At 40.1% G+C, this 21,694-nt stretch overlaps 1 long non-coding RNA gene across 1 annotated transcript in view; it reads left to right on the top strand.

The window, feature by feature from the left end:
• Nucleotides 1–4,161, top strand: part of LOC112579172 — a 53,930-nt gene extending 49,769 nt beyond the window's left edge. Inside the window, exons 3-4 of the long non-coding RNA XR_003103630.3 lie at nt 3,111–3,207; nt 3,324–4,161. This is a non-coding gene — a long non-coding RNA (uncharacterized LOC112579172). The remainder of the gene's footprint in view (nt 1–3,110; nt 3,208–3,323) is intronic.
• Nucleotides 4,162–21,694: the final 17,533 nt, after the last annotated feature.

Below are 21,694 nucleotides of genomic sequence, written 5' to 3'. Positions count from 1 at the left end.
GAATCTAAGAGAATACATACAAAACTGAGTTCATTGTCTTCCCTCAACTGTGTTTGATTCAGATTTCTATATAGCACCTGAAAGCCTTTGTTATAAGTGCATGCATGCTCAGTCATGTCCAACTCTTTGAGACCCCGTGGACAGCAGCCCTGCCAGGTTCCTCTGTCCATAGGATTTCTCAGGCAAGAATATGGAGTGAATCGCTTTCTCCTTCTCCAGGGGATCTTCCCAACCCAGGGATCGAACCCATGTCTCCTGCATTGGTAGGCGGATTCTTTACCACCGAGTCTAAATTGGTTTCATTGTACTAGATCAACAATATTCAGATAAGAAGCTGGAGAATATGGAAGCCCCCAGTCTGTCCGACTCTTAAGAAAATAAAACCTCCAGGTTATAACTCACTTCTGGAATGTCTTGCCCATGTGCTGCATGTGGAAACAGGAAAAATCCTAGGAACTTATTCTTAAATGGTGAATCCTTGAAGGCAGAGACTGAGTGTTACTCATCTTTTGAAACTAGCATACCAACCTGAGCATATTAAGTAGCCAATATGTGATTATTAAATTAACCTAAACTCACTCTTGGTTGAGCCTTGGTTGAACTCACTCTAGGTTAGTTTATCCTAACTCTAGACTATAGGAAAGTAAATGTTTTCTATAAAATTGAAATTTATATGCTAAATTGAATGACTACAGGACAAAAATATTGAAATCTTAAAAAGTAAATCAAATTTTCCATTACTTCAAGCAATTGTACTCTGTCAAAGAATTAAATTTTCAAACTTATTTGCACATTTAACTTGTAGATATGTTAACTTTATTATTTGGCATGTGAAAATATGTCATATTTTTGACCCCAGTGTTTCTGCTTCCTCTTCAAACACTGTTGATTCTTTTATTGAATGCCCTAAAAGGTTCTGCCAGTTTTAAACCCAGGAGGCTGGTACCCCATCTGTTTCACTGGAAACTATCTAATCCAAACAGACACTTCTCTTCTTAGGAGGTATTTCCAGTGCTCTGTGAAACCAAAAGTTTCCATTCTGTGATGCATATATATCTCTCGATCTGACAACGTGTTGAACACATTGAGGTAAACGTCCAGATGTCCTTGCCACCATGGAGTTTGGCTAAACTGTGGAGAAGCCCCAACGAGAGAATTCTAGAAAAGAGCAAGTTACCCACAAAGAAAGAGGCTATCTGGGAATCTAATTTGATACAAATCCACAACCCCATTCACATATTGCTGTCAAGCTGAAAAGAATCTTATGGATTTAGAGAAGATATAAGCCAGCTTGTAATATAAGAATAACCTAGGCTTGTCCCATAGCCCTAGGCACTTAAAACTCATCTTCATATTCAAGAATGAATCTGCAGAATGATATAGAATTGGACTGATTTTTTTTTTTCAGAATTACAATTACATTGGATATTGTTTTTTGTCATGTAAAACTTTTGGGGAACTTCTATTTTAAGTGTACTTAGTTATACACTAATATTTACACAGACTGCCAAACATCATCTGGGTTAAAATTATTGCATTTAATATTTCTATTTTTGTTCTTCTTTTTGTAGATGATCTCTAGTGTCTGGCATTGCTTCCTACTTTTTTAGATTGAATGTTAATGTGCCAAGATATGTGATAGTTGAATGCTACTGTTTAGTTCTCTGAAAGTTTGCTGCTACTTAATTCAGTTCCTTGATTTGTAATTTGTTGCTGCAGAAGAGGACAGTGTTAAGTCATTACTAGTTTCACCAAAATATGACTTTTTATTGTTACTGTTGAAGCACACTTGTTTCCTGTTCATGTTTATTGCTTCCTGGCATCACATTAATCTTCCCCTTTACCAGAGAATCACTTTATATAAATGGAAAGAGTCCCAAAATAATGTCTTAATACTTTCCTCTCTTGCTTTTGTTAATACATTTTATATCCTTTCTATTATTCTACACTCTTCATTTTATGCATTTCTACCATCCTTGAACACTTAACACTTGTTTCAGCAAATATTTCATTTAGTTCAGTTCCATTCAGTTGCTCAGTCATATCCAACTCTTTGCAACCCCATGGACTGCAGCACGCCAGGCATCCCTGTCCATCACCAACTCCCGGAGTTTACTCAAACTCATGTCCATTGACTCGATGATGCCATCCAACCATCTCATCCTCTGTCCTCCCCTTCTCCTCCTGCCTTCAATCATTCTCAGCATCAGGGTCTTTTCCAGTGAGTCAGTTCTTCACATCAGGTGGCCAAAGTATTGGAATTTCAGCTTCAGCATCAATCCTTCCAATGAATATTCAGGACTGATCTCCTTTAGGATGGACTGGTTGGATCTCCTTGCAGTCCAAGGGACTCTCAAGAGTCTTCTCCAACACCACAGTTCAAAAGCATCGATTCTTCAGCATTCAGCTTTCTTTATAGTCGAACTCTCACATCCATATATGACCACTGGAAGAAGCATAGCCTTGACTAGACAGACCTTTGTTGGCAAAGTAATGTCTCTGCTTTTGAATATGCTGTCTAGGTTGGTCATAACTTTTCTTCCAAGGAGCAAGCGTCTTTTAATTTCATGGCTACAGTCACCATCTGGAGTGATTTTATAGCCCCCAGAATTAAGTCTGTCACTGTTTCCACTGTTTCCCCATCTATTTCCCATGAAGTGATGGGACCAGATGCCATGATCTTTGTTTTCTGAATGTTGAGCTTTAAGCCAACTTTTTCATTCCCCTCTTTTACTTTCATCAAGAGGCTCTTTAGTTTTTCTTCACTTTTCTGCCATAAGGGTGGTGTCATCTGCATATCTGAGGTTATTGATATTTTTCCTGGCAATCTTGATTCCAGCTTGTGCTGCCTCCAGCCCAGCATTTCTCATGATGTACTCTGCATATAAGTTAAATAAGCAGGATGACAGTATGCAGCCTTGACATACTCCTTTTGCTATTTGGAACCAGTCTGTTGTTCCATGTTCAGTTCTAACTGTTGCTTCCTGACCTGCATATAGATTTCTCAAGAGGCAGGTCAGGTGGTCTGGTATTTCATTTAGTACTATTCTTAAATATTGTCACCTTAAAAGTTATTTTTCAATGCCTTTATTTTCAGTTTTCTTCTCCAGGTCCACTTTTCTGTGACACATTTATTATTTGCCTATGGTCTTCAGTCTTCTTTTGGTCATTGAATGGTACACATCAAATTCTTTGGAGGCCAAGTAGGTATGTTTTTATTTCTAAAAACACTTATTTTAATAAGTAAGATCTTTGTCTCTCCAGCTTTTACTGATCTTTTCTTCCCTGGATTCAAGTCCAATCTGTATGTCCTATCAATTTAGGTAACTTGCCCTGCCGTCTGGAATTCCCAAACTTGTGAAAGAGATCAGGAGGATGTGTGACTACCAAACTGAAGAGAAGTACCATGTTCGCCAAGACGTAAACACTTGAGTATTTCTGAATAGAAGTGAAGTCAGTTAGAGCAGCTTATGTAGATTGGCATCCCCAGCCCCACTGTACTCCTAGAAGCTTGCCAGCCTAGAAAATAGGCTCTCTAGCCTTTGCCTGTGTCCACCATGGGTTCTCATGACACCATCATTTTTTTAAATATAGCTCCTAACCAATGCTGGTAGCTTTTATCATTGATGAAATTTAATTTTATTAGGTAGCAATAGCCTACAAAATCAAGAAACTGGGAAGAATGAAGTGTGAGCAGTAAGACACTAATAGTCTATTCCCCTCCCCTATCCTTACTTCTCCTGAACACATGCAGACACCCACAGTCAAAAACAACAACAAAAAAAAATCAAGGGGATCTCCAGATAACTCACTTATTGATTCCACAGTGGAGCATCTTTATTTGCCTAATCCTTTACACACTGGTCTGTATGCTTTATGCTTCTGTGTCTGTATCCATATTTTTCTTTAAACTTTTAAAAATAGTCACCAGCATGTGAACTATTTCACCTTACTCATTCTTACATTAAATAAATAGATAGGTAAATACATAAATAAGTAAAATGAAGAGTATAAAAACAGAAATCTTGTCTAGAAAGCAAACTAAACTATGATTGAGTATTTGTGTGAGCTCAGTTGCTCAGTCGTGTCTGCCTCTTTGCGACCCTATGGACTTTAGCCCGCCAGCCTCCTCTGTCCTTGGGATTCTCTGGGCAAGAATACTGGAATGGGTTGCCATGCCCTCCTCCAGGGGATCTTCCCCACCCAGGGATCTAACTTGCGTCTCTTGTATCTCCTGCGTTGGCAGGTGGATTCTTTACTACTAGTGCCACCTGGAAGCCCAATTAAGTATTTAAAATGAGTAAAAGACTAGCATTGTTCTTGGTGCACAAAAAGCAGTGTTTTCCCCCCTATTACTGTGCTTAGTATGAAACCTAAACTTTTTTTTAAGTCAATACTTTTAGAAGCTTGTTATTCATTAATTAAAGGATTAATCTCTTTTTTGTTAAGATATTTAAACATCCTAATTATAGGAAAAGGAATTAAGACTTACTGAATTTAATGCCTACTTAGTCTACTAAAATAGTCCTATGTGGGTGTACAACTTTTGAAAGTTTTTGGAATTGCATGACATAGTTTGAAACAATTGACATCTTTTTTTTTTTTTTGAATAACTGTATTTCAGAGGTTTAGTTGAGACTGGAATTCACAAGAAAAGATGGGAGATGGATATTCTAGCTTTGTGAACCCCTAAACCCCATATCTTCCTTAAATTATCTATTCTGCATTTAAAATATTTTTATCATATAATAAAATGGCCTTATATGACCACTCCAATTTTCTGAACACTTTTTATATACTTTCATAGACCCCAGTATTGTTTTCAGGCATTGATTACATTTTCTTAATTATATATTGGTATAATTATTAGATTGATATTTGATTTCCTGATCAGACCACAAACTCAGGGCAGGAACCAAGTTGTCTTTTAATCACTGTTGATCTACAAATCTGTCAAAACACATGATGTCAACTAGGTTTTACACCAGTACGATGGCATCACCAATGCAATGGACATAAACTTGGGCAAACTCCGGGAGATGGTGAGGGACAGGGAGGCCTGGCATGCTGCAGTCCGTGGGGTCGCAGAAGGTCGGACACAAGTGGACGGCTGAACAACAAGGGATGACTGAATATTATAGGTCTTATTTTTTGTAGCATGCATTAGACTTTGATGTTGTTGTTCAGTTGCTCAGTCACGTCCAACTCTTCTGCAATACCATGGACTATAGCCTGCCAGGCTCCCCTGTCCAAGGGATTTTCTAGGCAAGATTACTGGAGTGGGTTGCCATTATGACTAATTCTAAAATCTCAGGATTTATTTGAGTGAGTGAGTGAAGTCGCTCAGTCGTGTCCGACTCTTTGCGACCCCATGGACTGTAACCTAACCAGATTCCTCCATCCATGGGATTTTCCAGGCAAGAATACTGGAGTGGGTTGCCATTTCCTTCTCCAGGAGATCTTCCAGACCCAGGGATTGAACCCAGGCCTCCCGCATTGTAGGCAGACGCTTTACCGTCTGAGCCACCAGGGAAGATCCAAGGTCCTCTCAATTGCTGGGAGAATCACTGGCAGTGATTACCAAATCCACTCACTTCAGTCATTAAGCATTTAATCATTCATTCAGCAAGCTTTTTGTGAGTGTTTATTGTGTGCGAGGCATTGTTTTTGTTGTTGTTGCTTTAACATTTATTTGGCTGTGTTGGGTCTTACTTGCAGCACCTGGGAGCTTCATTGCATCATGCAGGACCTTTTGTTGCAGCACACTGGCTTAGTTACCCCTCAGCATGTGGGATCTTAGTTCCCAGACCCAGGATTGAACCTGTGTCTTCTGCATTGCAAGGCAGATTTTTAACCACTGGACTACCAGGGACGTCCCCAGGCACTGTTCCTGAAGCTGGGGTTTGTCAGTGAACAATGACAGCTGCCTGCCTTTGAGGCACTTATATTCTGTGGGCAGTAAAAAACAGAGACATTACTTTGCCAACAAAGGCCCATCTAGTCAAGGCTATGGTTTTTCCAGTGGTCATGTATGGATGTGAGAGTTGGACTGTGAAGAAAGCTGAGCGCTGAAGAATTGATGTTGAACTGTGGTGCTGGAGAAGACTCTTGAGAGTCCCTTGGACTACAGGGAGAGCCGACCAGTCCATCCTAAAGGAGATCAGTCCTGGGTGTTCATTGGAAGGACTGAAATTGAAGCTGAAACTCCAATACTTTGGCCACCTGATGTGAAGAACTGACTTATTTGAAAAGACCCTGATCCTGGGAAGGATTGAAGGCAGGAGGAGAAGGGGAGGACAGAGGATGAGATGGCTGGATGGCATCACCAACTCAATGGACATGAGTTTGGGTAAACTTCAGGAGTTGGTGATGGACAGGGAGGCCTGGTGTGCTGCAGTCCATGGGGTCACAAAGAGTTGGACACAACTGAGTGACTGAACTGAAGTTTTGTGGGATCAGTGCCTCTAAACCACAAGATGTAGTGAGACTTCATTATGAGGTCTAAGTGGCTTTCAGCTGCCTTAGTTTTAGGAAGGCTTGAGCTGTGAGCTAAGTATTTACATCTTTCTAATCCATCACACCTCACACTACCACCTGTTTCTGATGCTCCCTGCAGCTTCACCGTTCCCTGTTCATTCCCCCCGCCACCCCTAGTTAGACCAGACCGGAGGAAGGAGCCCCTATACTTTCTGTGCCATCTCAGGCCTTGTGGTTTAGAAAACAACCCTCTAGGACAGGGGTTTTTCGGTAGACTGTTCTGTGCTTTTTCGGATTTGGTTTCTGTGTTTCTTCACTCTGTGGTACCTTCGCTGCCCCTCAGGCTACTGGCAGGAAGAAGCATCACTTAAAAAGTAATTTAGGAAATAAGTGTACTCCCCCTGGGGTGCAAATAAAAGGAAAAGTTGTGGTAAATAGCTAATGTAAGCACAAGGTGCCTTGGGGGACCCCTCAGAGTCACTTCTTTCAAACCAGCAATAACTTCTGGTGCTATTGGTCCTGGGGCAGCGCCGTCAACATTGTTTAAAAAAGCTCCCTTATGGTGTTCTCATTAATTAACTGCACTGTTTGTTGATTCTAGATTGATTCAGTTTGTTCTCTGGAAAGTGTTTTTGGAAACTCAGTTCTGCCTTGATGCGGAATTTCATCTTCAGGCCCTAAATTCCCAGGATGGTGGTTTACAGGGACATATAGAAGATGAAGTGAAAAAGAGGATTTGTTAGATAAAAATGATAATCAAAATATTTTAAATTCAGATGTAATTTTTGAAGATTTTCCCCATAGAGCCAAAAAATTACCTGAAGCAAAGTTTGACTGACAGGCGGGTTTAACAAACACAACAAGACAAATGGCATGCAAAACAGATAGGGACGTATTTGTTGCTAATTACTTGAGAAAGCATTTTAATTAAGTTGTTTGCCAATTAATGCCTCAGTTTTAACATTCTATAAATATTTAAACATGTTTCATAAACTTTCCTTCTTATGGAAGCATTTGCAAATGTTATTGTGAAGTTTCTTTGGGAATCTCATAAGAAAAAAAACCGTACAGTTTAGACAATTCTAATTGCCATATTCATAAGTAAATAAATAGTCCTTTTTATCTTGGTAGCTTTTATACTTTAATATTCTCTATCTGCATAAACTTTTTTCTATGTTTTACTATGGAGAGTATATAAATGCAAGTTACATATTTTTTTTGCTCTTCCATAAGAATTGAAAATAATAAAGGATGTAGGCCATAATTTCAGTCTTTTAGGCAAATGCAAGAAAATTATTTGGGATGATATAAAGTCAGTTGTTAATATTTCAATCATCTCTAACTTAAAACCTTCCCAAATGCTACCTACCCATTAAAATAAGGCAAAAGACAATATATGCAAGCAAAACAGAAAGATTTCTCTGGTACCAAGTTGGAGCTTAATCTGTGATATAAGCTATTATGAACTTAACCAAAAATATCTCAGGCATTTGCCTAGTGCTCTGGCCAGGTGGCCAGGACCACCCCAAGCATCCACCAGCACACAGTAGGTTCCTGCTTCAGGCTCTCTGGATCATGTGCTGCTTCCCACTAAGGCAGAGGCTGCTTTGCCAAAGAGAGTGTGCACACTTAGAACAGAGCTGGGTGGATGCCAGTCCCGTCTCTGATCAGGCCAGAGCCAGCCACTGCCAGTGCGTGCACTCACCACCTGGTGAATGGGAGAAGATACTTGCAAATGGTAAGTCTGATAAGGGGTTAATATCCAAAATATATAAAGAGCTCATATAATCAATATCTAGAAACAATCCAATTTAAAAAATGGGCGGAACACCTGAATAAAAATATTTTCCAAAGAAGACATATGGATGGCCAAGAGGCACATTAAAAAATGTTCAGCATCACTACTCATTTATTGGGCATTCCTGATGGCTCAGACAGTAAAGAATCTATCTGCAATGTGGGAGTCCTGGGTTTGATCCCTGGGTTGGGAAGATCTCCTGGAGAAGGGAATAGCAATCCACTCCAGTATTCTTGCCTGGAGAATCCCATGGATAGAGGAGCCTGGAAAGCTACAGTCCATGGGGGTCACAAAGAGTTGGACACAACTGAACGACTAACATACAATCATCTATTAAATGTAAATCCAAACCACAATGAGATATCATCTCACACTTCTCAGAATAACTATTGTCAAAAAGAGAACAAACGATGAATGTTGGTGAGGATGTGGAGAAAAGGGAACCCTGCCACTATGGGTGCAAATGTAAATTCATGCAGCCACTATGCAAATCAGTGTGAAGGTTCCTCAGAAAACTGAAACTAGAATTGCCATATGATCTAGCAGTTACGCTTCTAGATATACATATCCAAATAAAACAAAAATACCAATCTGAAAAGATATTTGCAGAGTCACATTATTTACCATAGTCAAGATTTAGAAACAACCTATCAGTAGATGAATGGACAAAGCTGCGACGTGTACACACAATGGAATACTACTCAGTCGTAAAAAAGAATTGGATTTTGCCATTTGTAAATGGATAGACCTAGAGGGTATTATGTTTGGTGAAGTCAGTCAAAGACAGACAGATACTGTATGAAAATAGCATGGAAACAGACTCACCGCTAATAGAGAGCAAACTAGTAGTTAATTGACTAGAGAAGCGTGGAGGGATGGGCAGGACGGAGAAAAGGCGTTAAAAGGCGCAAACTATTAGGCATAAATAAATAGGATACAAGCATGAAATGTACAGCACAGAGAATATAGTTAGTATTTTCTCATAACTTTAAATGGAGCATAATCTGTAAAAATATCAAATTCTTGTTGCATACCTGAAACTAACATAGTATTGTAAACAAACTACATTGTTGTTGTTTTTCAGTCAATAGGTTGTACCCAACTCTTTTGTGACTGCATGGACTGTAGCCCACCAGCCTCCTCTGTCCATGGGATTTCTCAGGCAAGAATACTGGAGTGCGTTGTCATTCCCGTCTCCAGAGGATCTTGCTGACCTGGGGACCAAAGCCCCATCTCCTGCATTGGCAGGCAGATTCTTTACCACTGAGCTACTTGGGATATCTATAAATCAACTGTACTTCAATTTTAAAAAAAGAAATCAAATTTCAAATTGCCTTGAAATTCTGGGTGGAGGAGGGAAGTGGGGAACAACAAGAAAGAAAACGTCTCATATTAGAGCCTTTTCCCATTCTATGTGAATGGGAAAATTGCTAAAATTAATGCGAGTCACACTGCTGCTTCTAGTCAGGAGAGTATAACTGGGTCTGGACTTGTCTTCCTGCTATAAATAATCAAAACTGGACAAAAATATATGGGCCTGCTTTCAGTCATTGAGTAATAGCCCTGCAGGACTGCGATCCCAGAGAATGACTGCCCTGGCTTTCTGCCTGGAGGCACTTTCCTACCTGGCATGCAGGGCATTGGCTGAGTCTGGAGTGAGGGGAGGCTGGGGAACTGGAGTCTGTGGAGCAGAGAACCAGAGAGGATAGCAGGTGGGCCACAGACAAAGAGCTCCAGGACACACAGGGTCCTGGACTGGTCGTTGTACTCATCTGGGCACACCCAGGGTCAACCTCTGCTGGGTAGGGCAGAAGAGATCAGGAGCTATAAAGGGAGAAGTCGTCAGAGCTCCCACAGGGCTCTGAGAAGCTGGGGGACCTACAGCCTGGATAGAGCGGGGGCCTTGAAAAGAGGCACTGAGATGCAGAATAAATCGAAACTCAGGGAAACAGTGGGCTCTTAAAAGACTGAGGGACAAGGAAATAGTTTCATCTTCTTTTGTAACCAATTAATGAAATCTGAATATTTGAAATTTCTAGTATGATTTTCCTTTTCTTTAATTAGCTAGACTCACTTTAGTTTCTAAATATATGGGCTTGGGGGAATAGATCTTTATTACAAATTTCCAGTATTTTAGAACCATGTGACATATTTATTGGACATCATATATGGTCATTTTTTTAAAAATTATTTCAACTCTACTTGAAAAAAAAAAGCATGGTTCTTCTTTGTTGCCTTTTCCTTTTCTTGTTGGACTTAATGGACTTTTCCATCTTCTGTTTTCCTCTACTTGAAAGCTCCCTTCTCTTTGGAAGTTATACATGACTCTTTCATTCTCCCAATGGCTGCTTTTAACTTTTGATATATATACCCAGGACAGCCCCAAGATTAATTAACATTTTTATTCTCCTTTTAAAGAAGTATCCTACATTCATCTTCTGATAAATATTTCAGAGTATTTTGGATCCACTGAATTTGAAACACATCTCCACCCTGCTCCCCAAATTAACCAGCTTCCTTACCATTTCCCAAGTTCATAGAGGCATTTCCTGTCCTTAATTCACAGACCAGCAGATTTTCCGTGGCTCCTGACTGCAGAAAGCCCAGCTCCACCTCCCTGGTTCACGAAGCCTGTGACTCACCTCTTTGGTGGGCATTAAAACCACAGCTCCCAACCCTGAAGCCAAGAGCCATTTTAAATATTTAACAATTTATTTGTTAACTGAAGTGAGGATCCAAGTAAGAACTTCGATTGTAATTGTTTGATATTCTAAATATCTTTTAATTTTTACTTTTGTTCAATCCTGCTTCTCCCCCACCTTTTATGAAATTTATCAAGGAGTCCAGGTGGTTTTTCTGTAGTTTCTCACGGTCTGAAGTTTCCTAATGTCATCCATGGGTTTCCCAGGTGTTGCTAGTGGTTAAAAAAAAAAAAAAAAAAAAGCCCACCTGCCAATGCAAGAGACATAAGAGACACAGGTTCAGTCCCTGGGTTGGGAAGATCCCCTGGAGAAGGGTCCAGCAACCCACTCCAGTATTCTTGCCTGGAGAATCCCATGGGCAAAGGAGCCTGGAGGGCTACAGTCCAAGGGGTTGAAAAGAGTCAGACATGACTGAAGTGACTTAGCATGCATGTATACAATGTCATCCCTCTCATGTTTACCATCTTGTATTCGCTTCAACATGGCATGTGCTCTCTTCCTCACGACTCTGTATATTCTCTGCTTTTGCCTAGAATACCCTTGCTCCTCTCTCTCTTTACCTGGGTAACTCCTACTCATCAGTCAGATCTCATATTAGATTTTCTCCTTCTACGAAGACATCCCTGACTCCTTTACCTTAATGGTTACAATGGATGCCCTTCTATTTTGCTCCTAAAGCATCTTGATATTCTTTGTCATAGTATTCATTTTCCTCAGTTGTTAATACTTGTCTATGCCATCTTGGGAGACAGCCTAGTTTTATTAATCATGGTATTCCCAGGTTCATGAAAGTGGCACAGGTACATGTTTAAGAAATATCAAGTGAGTTAATGCATAAGCAAAAAAATGAATGTATGAAATGGAGATAGGACAAGGACTTTTGTTTTACTATTTTCCACTTCCCTATGTTCTCCTGTATTAAAGAAAGAAATTTGTATTACACAGTCATTTTGTAATCATATATCTGAAGTAATTACCCATGTAATTTATTAGAATGACTGTGATACCCTGCAATCTGGGATCTACACCTATGTGACGAAATTTGACAAATAGCTGGAAGGTGCTCACCGAGAAACACCTCTGCACCTGCCATTCTGCTTGAGATTCCAAATTTTTAGAGTTATTCCCAACGTTAAATATTGCCAAATAAAGTTTCTCCTCTTTTTTTTTTATGTTCAAATACTTCTAATTTGGTTCCATGATTCAGCTCTCCTGTTTGTCTTGGGCAACAAGAGAGAAAAAGAAGGAAAAAAACATGTGTTAACCATTCCACACACCTGGTACCATCATATGTCATCCTTTTTAATCATTAATAATAGTGCCAAGTTATCACCTTTTTAAAAAAAGCCCTTAAGATTGAGAGAAGCACAAAGTAATTTGGCCAAGGTCACTCAGATAGAAAAGAATGTGCTGAGAGTTGAATCCAGGTCTCAGGATTATATGATTGGAATTGTGATACTGTGAATGTTTGCCTTCAGTCTACCAGAAAGTTTAATCTAATACACTACCTCATTAGTAATATTTAAGATACTTGTTATATGAATGGAAATGAAAGATTAAGGTACATGAGTGCTTCATAGACCAAGAGCAACTAGGAGGTCTAACAAAGGGAAGTGAAAGATGTGCTATCTGTTAAACCCAGCTTCAGAGGCCAGAGAAAGCAAAGACTCAAGCAGGAGAGGCTGGTATGGGAAAGAACCAGCAAAGTCATCAAACAAGAGCAGGTCCTCTCTGTGATAGCTCACTTCTTGATATTGTTGTGCTCAGTTGTGTCCAACTCTTTGCAACCCCATGGTCTATAGCCCACCGGGCTTCTCTGTCCATGGGATTCTTCAGGCAAGAATACTGGAGTGGGTAGCCATTCCTTTCGCCAGGGAATATTCCCAACCCAGGGGTCAAACCTGTGTAGCGTCACCTGCATTGTAGGCAGATTCTTTACCTCTGAGCCACCAGGGAAGCCCTACAGAAGTATAAATAATAAATTTGTATTGTTTTCAGTCACTAAATTATTACAGAAACAATAGGAATTAGGAACAGGCCTGAGTTAACAGTCAAAAGTAAGTTGTTCAATAGAAATGCTGGTATTTCCAAGGAAACCAGAATTGAAAGAGACACTTGTACCCCAGTGTTCATCGCAGCACTGTTTATAATAGCCAGGACATGGAAGCAACCTAGATGTCCATCAGCAGACAAATGGATAAGAAAGCTGTGGTACATATACACAATGGAGTATTACTCAGCCATTAAAAAGAATACATTCGAATCAGTTCTAATGAGGTGGATGAAACTGGAGCCTATTATACAGAGTGAAGTAAGCCAGAAAGAAAAACATCAATACGGTATACTAACGCATATATATGGCATTTAGAAAGATGGTAATGATAACCCTGTATGTGAGACAGCAAAAGAGACACAGATGTATAGAACAGTCTTTTGGACTGTGGGAGAGGGTGGGATGATTTGGAAGAATGGCATTGAAACATGTATATTATCATATGTGAAATGGATCATAAGGCAGGTTCGATGCATGATACAGGATGCTTAGGGCTGGTGCACTGGGATGACCCAGAGAGATGGTACGGGGAGGGAGGTGAGAGGGGGGTTCAAGATGGGGAACACGTGTACACTCGTGGCAGATTCATGTTGATGTATGGCAAAACCAATACAATATTGTAAAGTAATTAGCCTCCAATTAAAATAAATAAACATATTAAATAAACAAACAAACATAAAAAGAAATGCTGGTGTTTGCAGCCTGTTTGTTTTGGGGGAGGGGCTCCAGGAACATGCTAATTTGCGTAACGGCCTCGGAAGTCTGGGTCTGCCAGCAGCTAGACAGTAGCCTGGGATTCCCTTCAGCCTTTCATTGGCTGGAAGTTACCAGAAGACTCAATGCAGGCAGTTTCACTGCAAATGAGTCACCCACAATATCACCCCTGTTCTGATATGCCCAGACCTGTTAGAACCCACCTCACATAGATTTTCTGGGTTGAGCCAGCAATACCTGACAAACACCCAGGAACCAATCGCAACACACGAGTCCGTGAATTTATGATCTCCAAAATACATGCTTATATTTACTCAGGGGAACATGTTTGGAATTGTTGTTAGTAGAAGTAAGTTTGCTGCTGCTGCTAAGTCGCTTCAGTCGTGTCCAACTCTGTGCGACCCCATAGATGGCAGCCCACCAGGCTCCACCGCCCCTGGGATTCTCCAGGCAAGAACACTGGAGTGTGTTGCCATTTCCTTCTCCAGAAGTAAGTTTAGATCAATGTTAATATCCACCTCTTTTTTTTTTTTTTTTTGACAAAATACAGTGTAAAACAACAAAAATTGCTTTTGCTGATAGTTTTAGATTCCCAGAGCAGTTTGGTTATTAGCATCGGGAGGTTTAAAAGTCTAGATTCCTGAGCTTATTAAGGACTTTAGACCTCTCTTTGATCTGAAGCAGAAATAGAAACACTGGACACACACAGTCTGTGATTCTAGGACCAAAGGTGGGGGGCAACAATTGATAGAATTGTATGCGGAATGGTTCCTGGATTGATTATCAACTGCAGGGATCTTGGATATGCGATCATAAGACAAATGCATTGGATATTTGAGACATCATTTGTACTAAATGCCTTCTTCCTACCTGAACTGTGAAGACCTAAACAGGTATGAGTCATTTCCTTATCAGCCACTACCCCCAGGAACCCAAAGAATTCAATGTTAGTAAGAAGAGAAAAATACAGAGCAGCTTCTCAACACTAAGCAAGGAAATGACACCCTGTGTCTGTGTCCTCTTTTCAAAAGAAATGTGTAATGACTCATGATGTTGATACTGACTCAGGAGATGTTCGATTCTTGTAGAAATACCAGCTTTGACAGGTGCCCACTAACCCCTACATCCTGAGCAGTTTATCAGGTTGAAAATGAACTTGTCCAAGTGAGGAAAACCTCCATCAGTTGTTTGTTTCTCTCTGTGTGCATGCTAAGTCACTTCAGTCATGTCTGACTCTTTGCAACCCCATGGACTATAGCCCATCAGGCTCCTCTGTCCATGGGATTCTCCAGGCAAGAATACTGGAGTGAGTTGCCATGCCCTCCTCCAGGGATAGATTCCAAGTCTCTTATGTCTCCTGCATTGGCAGGTGGGTTCTTTACCCCTAGAATTCTCTTTTGATTTCACTAAAGATTATTTCTAGAATGGCAGATAGCATGGTTTGGGGCAACAGTTTTAGAGAAAGAACAGCTAAATATTTAATCTACTCTTATTTGTCGTGCTACACTGCTTTGTGAAACTGTCACGAAAACTTGGTACAGAACTGTGTATTGAAAAGACTGAAATTCTAGATTTTGCTTAGCCAAAGCAGCCAGTACTTTACTTATGAGGCATCCTTATATTTCATCTAGTAGAAATGTTTAAAGGGAGGGAGAATTCAATGGACTGAATCAACTGCGAAGAATAAATACAGAAATTAACTCCTGGCACATCCTTTGTTCTGGCCCTTTATACATTGTGTTACAGTCGGCCCTGTTGAATCACTTCTGAAAGAATTTCTTGCATAATGGCATTTTAGTCATCACTGTAATGTCAACAAACAAGGCAGATTAATGCTTCCAGTCCTGAGCTGTCTTGCACTCTGCTTATTAGAATTGCAGTCAGAACTTCATTAGAATGAATGACATCTGATTCCATAAGGCAGTCACAACAGAGGCACCTTCTTGCTATGGTGTCACCCTGCAGATGACAATGTCGGCCATTATGAATGACACTCCACAATTCGTTACTTCCTGCCTCAAATTGTAGTTAATCTTTCATCCAAACTGTACACATGTGTGGCTTTAAGTGGCCTATCACAGTGAGTACCCTGTAATGCCGCAAGCACATGGAGACTGACAGAAGGTAAATTGCTTGTCAGGAGGTCTGTATTTCAATTCACAGCATATTCCAAACACGTCGTGGTGAAAGCACGCCACAACAGCTGCTTTCATTGCTAACTATTTTTGATGTAAATGTCAATAAAGCTCCAGGCCCTTTCATATTTTTGGCCAAGAATGTCCATCTTTTCCTATGCAGGCTGGCAGGTGGAGTTCCATTTATCTACTCTTAGGAACATGTCCTATAATAATGATGGCCCCTGGAGGCCGTTTAGAGTGATTGAGAGCAGTGATTGGGACAATAGGCTGCTGAATTTCATGGCTGGAGTGGGTTGACAGGTGACTGCTTTTATACCCTCTCATCTGGTGGAGAAGGAAATAAAACACACACTTCCATCCGGTCCACAAGCAATCACCTCCAGGTTGAAGATCTATACTTATCGTTTATTCCATTCATCGGAAAAAAAAAAATGATTGAGAGCCGTGGTTAGAAAACAATCACAAATTCCCCAGCATATCTAGAGTTTTTAAAGAGATAGCTACAGCATTTATTTTCTGTAGGCATACAGATAGGAGAATTAAGCAAACAATTTTGAATGGGATATGGAGGCCTTTGAGGACCTTCCTCCTTTTCCTTGTAAATGTGCCTTTTGGGATACCAGCTGTTCATGCTGGTATAACAAACTCTCTCTTTTAACTAATGCTCTGAGGAAGATGACTGAAGCTTGACCTTTTGCAGCTGAAAGCTAGCAGATATATTAAAAATCAATTCAAGGACGCTGCTTTTGAGCATATTTGCATTCAAACATGTCTGTATGTTACAGCAGTGAGCATAGAGCATAACAGCATAAAGTAAAAGCTCATACTCTTTTATTCACCACACTTATTGAGCGTCTGCTATAGGCAAGGCTTTCTATTTTACACTAGGGTCAGGGACACAAACTAGAGTTAGACAAACACCTACCTAGAGGTAGTAAGAGTGATAATATGAAGTGAAAGTATACTAAATTTGTATTTATTTCTTATAGCCTTCCTTTGACTTCTAATTTTGTGTGTTATTTGTAATGTATACACTCTTATGATTAGACTATTACAGGTAATATTTATAATAAATGGTTGAAGTACATTCTCTTTTTTTTTCTGTGCTATTAAGTATGTAACTTAGAAGTCCGGATACAGGTCTCAAGAAAAAAGCGTAACTCCAAAACTGGAGTTGTTGTTCAATCCCTCAGTGGTGTCCAGCTCTTTGCAACCCCATGGACTGATCTGTTTTTAATCCAGTCTCCACCATTTAGTAGCCTACTAGCCTTGAAAGACAAGTAAACTTTTAGCCTTGCATGCATGCCAAGTCGCTTCAGTTGTGTCCAACTCTTTGCCACCCTATGGACTGTAGCGCCAGGCTCCTCTGTCCATGGAATTCTCCAGGGAAGCATACTAGAGTGGGTTACCATTCCCTTCTCCAGGGGATCTTCCCAACCCAGGGATTGAATCCAGATCTCCAGCATTGCAGGCAGATTCTTGACCATCTGAGCCTCCAAGAAAGCCCTTATTAGCCTTAGTTTCTTCATATGTTAACTAACAACAGCTAACTAACGTGTGCTGAGCATTTACTATGCATTGAACACTTCATTTGCATTATTTGATCTAATCCTTATAAAAGCTCTTGGAATTGATTGCTTTAATTATCCCATCTTACAAAGAGTAACGTAACAAGGCTAGTAATGGAGCCAGGACTGGATTGCTTATAACCCAGTGAAACACATCCCGAGAAATAGGTTAAGGGTATCAAAAAGGAAAAAAAAATGCAGTTGATGTAAAGCAGACTTAGAAATTTTGAATTATATTCAAAATATTGACTTTATTTTTACAAAAGGATATGGAAGGTGAGATACATTATTTTTTTCTTTTTCACGTTTTTTTCTGAGCCAAAGACTTAGTCCTATTCTTCACCTTCTTTTTAAATAGTTAAAACTAAAATGACTCTGTACTGTACTTTCTTTACCTTGCTTCCAGCCAAGAAAATCTATTTATTGTTTTACTTCCTCTCTTCCAATTATTCTAGCCTTGCAAAAAAGGAAAATAAAAGGATGGGGCAAGAAATTAGTCACTGAACATCTTTGAGTTTAACCACAAGATTTTTGGATGGGGATCCTAATTCAACAAATACATATTAAATTATCACTATTTGCAAAATACTGTCTCTTTGCTAGGGAAACCTCATATTACCCTCCTGAAGCTTACATTCTATTGAAAGAGACAGTCATTAAACCAATACATTTACATATAATATAATTACAATGGAGAATAAAAAGAGTCGCATTTGACATGGCTATTCGGAAAAGCTGCAATGAGAAGATGACAGTTGATCAGGAACATGCATCAGAAAAAAAGATTCTAAACTTCTATTTCAATTTCGTAGTGCTGACTCATTGTATTCTATTCAATACAATGAGTTAAACATTTTTTTTTTGAGGTACAGGAGTTGCAGCAACAAATTATGACGCATTTGGTGGTCAGATTCAAGTTAACATAGATGACAAGTAACCCAATGAAACACATCCTGAGCATGTAATTGGTCTCTAGCTCTTCCTACATTTTTTTGAAACCAAGAGTGTGTATTATTAACTATTCAGTTTTCCTATCCATTCAGATATGAGAGTGTCATCACAGAGAGAGAATGTAGGAGATGATTTCACAATGACTGGGGACTGAGTAATTTCTAAATTAACTAAAATATTGACAGCACCACTTCTCGATTATCCCAGTGCTTAATCTGAACTGAATATTGGACTAACTAAATTGCTGGGAGATCAGTGGAGATGGTATCCATTTTCCTCATGGCTCTTTTCAGTGTCTGGATCAGACTTTCTCTTGGACCAACAGACTCTAACACCTCTTCTGGAATTGATTCCAACCGATGATGAGCTACATCTGGCCTGTGAAATGAAAATAGCAAAACCTTTGATTGAGTCCAAGTTAAGTGGATCTACATCATCTGCTCAGTCAACTTTTGCCAAGATGAATGATGCTGTGTCAGTGTTCCATAATTTCAGAGGTGGAGTTCCCCTTTTGAAAGACAAGGTGTTTTCCTTTATATAGGCAGTGAAAGCAAAAAAGCAAGCAACAACAACAAAAAACTGCTGTGTGTGAAAATGCATTTTGGCTCTTCTATATATTTGGACCAAAAAAACCCTAAAATAATCCTATTTTAGCCCTTTTTTGTTTTTGTTGGATCTCTGCCATCCTGGCTGGCCCTTATCAAGTTGCACAAGGAGAGCACTAAAGTTCTGGAGAAGTGATTCATTTCCCTGCCTCCTAGTATGAGAAGAGTCTAAACAGGAACAAGAATGTGAGGGAATAGGAGCGAGCCAATAACTTTCAGAGTCTGTGAGTGTTTCCCAGTTGTTTTAACTCCCAGCTCAGATTCAAAAATATTTACTCCATAAGGAATACAAATGGTGGCAATAAGCAGAGGGAGAAAGGCAAGAAACTCGAAGTTTATTTTACAAATTTGTCCAGCTTCCCACATAAAAGAGCAATAGACATAGAAAGGGCAATGAGCCGAAATGGATATTTTTGAAACTTGGGAAATCACCCAGCTTTGGGACTAGAGGCTATGGTGTAGGCTGCAATTCCAATCCCAATGTCTAAAGCCCATTCTAAGTCTAGCTCTCTCCATGGGGAGAGAGGGAGGCTGGGGATTTTCATGTTGTGGTTGCTTAAACATCACCATAAGTGTTTGGGATAATTTAATAGAATGTGTTGTAATGCTGAAATTGCTGGTAAAACCCCTATACCTTTAGATCCTGCCAAACTATGATAACAAATGATCTTGTAATCATGAACTTCCAAGTTCTCTCATCATGATGTCCCCATTAAACTAACTCTAGGCTTCTATCTCAGAGAAGGCAATGGCACCCCACTCCAGTACTCTTGCCTGGAAAATCTCACGGACGGGGGAACCTGGTAGGCTGCAGTCCATGGGGTCACGAAGAGTCGGGTACGACTGAGCGACTTCACTTTCACTTTTCACTTTCATGCATTGGAGAAGGAAATGGCAACCCACTCCAGTATTCTTGCCTGGAGAATCCCAGGGACAGAGGAGCCTAGTGGGCTGCGGTCTATGGGGTCGCACAGAGTCGGACACGACTGAAGCGACTTAGCAGCAGCAGCAGCAGGCTTCTATCTTCTGTAGCAATTTTCTAAGTGACTTATGGGATTTGGGGATATTCACATTACTTTCTATCACCAAGGCATGATGTAGGTTTACTTTCTGATTTTGTGTTCTTGTATAGTTAAGAGCCTCTAAAGCCATTTTCCTCTTCTCTCCCTCCTCAATTAACTTTACCATTAGCCAGAATACAAGAGATTCTTCAGTTGTCTTGTAAAGGCTGAACAGTCACAGTAACATTTGACTCTAAATAGCTCTTCCTATCACTTGTATTAATTTAACTTGAATTCACTGCATCCATTTCTTAACCTCTCTCTGTACTATACTAAATTATCTAACAACAAATAAGTAAATATAGACCTGAGAAGTTAATGCACTGCACCAAAAGAAAACTCATTAATGAGCTTCAGGCTGAGGTTAATCAGGGCTTAGGGAAATAAAAATTAATTTTAACTGTATAACTTATATGTACATAAACTTATATGTACAAAACAAGCTACTAAACTCATATACAAACTCCATAAGTTTATTTTTTAAGCAAAGATTAAACTGAAGAAATGCAAAATCATCATTTGTTTAACCACGTAGTCATGTCCTACTCTTTTGTGACCCCATGGACTGTAGCCCACCAGGCTCCTCTGTCCATGGGATTTCCCAGCCAAGAATACTGGAGTGGGTTGCCATTTCATTCTCCAGGGGATCTTCCTGACCCAGGGATTGAACCCACATCTCCTGCATTGGCATGCGGATTTTTTACCTCTGAGCCACCAGGGAAGCCCTGTGGGGTCAATAAAAGCAGAATTGCCAAGGCAGAGAATAGAGCCAGTAATATGGAGTATAGGCTTCTTAGAACTCAGAGAAAAAGTAAAAAATAAAAATGATGGGACACTTTTTTAAGATATAGCCTGGAGACTCAATATAGAAATAATGTGTCTGAAGAAAAAAAGATGAACTAAATATCAGTAACTATGGACGGAGGCGCCTGGTAGGCTGCAGTCCATGGGGTCCTGAAGAGTCGGACACAACTGAGCGACTTCACTTTCACTTTCACTTTTCACTTTCATGCATTGGAGAAGGAAATGGCAACCCACTCAGGCGTTCTTGCCTGGAGAATCCCAGGGACGGGGGAGCCTAATGGGCTGCCATCTATGGGGTCGCACAGAGTTGGACACAACTGAAGCGACTTAGCCACAGCAACAACAGCAATGACATAATATTGGGAATTTCCTGAGCTAAAGGAAGGCAAAAGTATGCACATTGCAAGTCCCCACCATAAAATGGGTAAATTTAATAAGTTTTTGTTATTGTTTAGTCACTAAGGCGGAGCCTGGTGAGCTGCCGTCTCTGGGGTCGCACAGAGTCAGACACGACTGAAGCGACTTAGCAGCAGCAGCAGCAGTCACTAAGTCATGGCCGACTCTTTCATGACCCCACAGACTATAGCCCACCAGGCTCCTGTCCATGGGATTTCCTAGGCAAGAATATTGGAGTGAGTTTCCATTTACTTCTCCAAGGGATCTTCCAGACCCAGGGATCAAACCCAGGTCTTCTGCTGGCAGGTGGATTCTTTACCATTAGTGCCACCTGGGAAGCCCAATTTAATAAGTGGCACATACCAACATATTTCCTACTGAAATTTTTGGACTGCCAGGAAAGTGAAAATATTCCCTAAAGACTCAT

Source organism: Bubalus bubalis, chromosome 15, assembly GCF_019923935.1.
Source record: "Bubalus bubalis isolate 160015118507 breed Murrah chromosome 15, NDDB_SH_1, whole genome shotgun sequence".
NCBI classification, from domain to species: Eukaryota; Metazoa; Chordata; class Mammalia; order Artiodactyla; family Bovidae; genus Bubalus; species Bubalus bubalis.
Note: the sequence above shows the minus strand (reverse complement) of the source record. Positions and strands in the feature narration are given on the sequence as shown.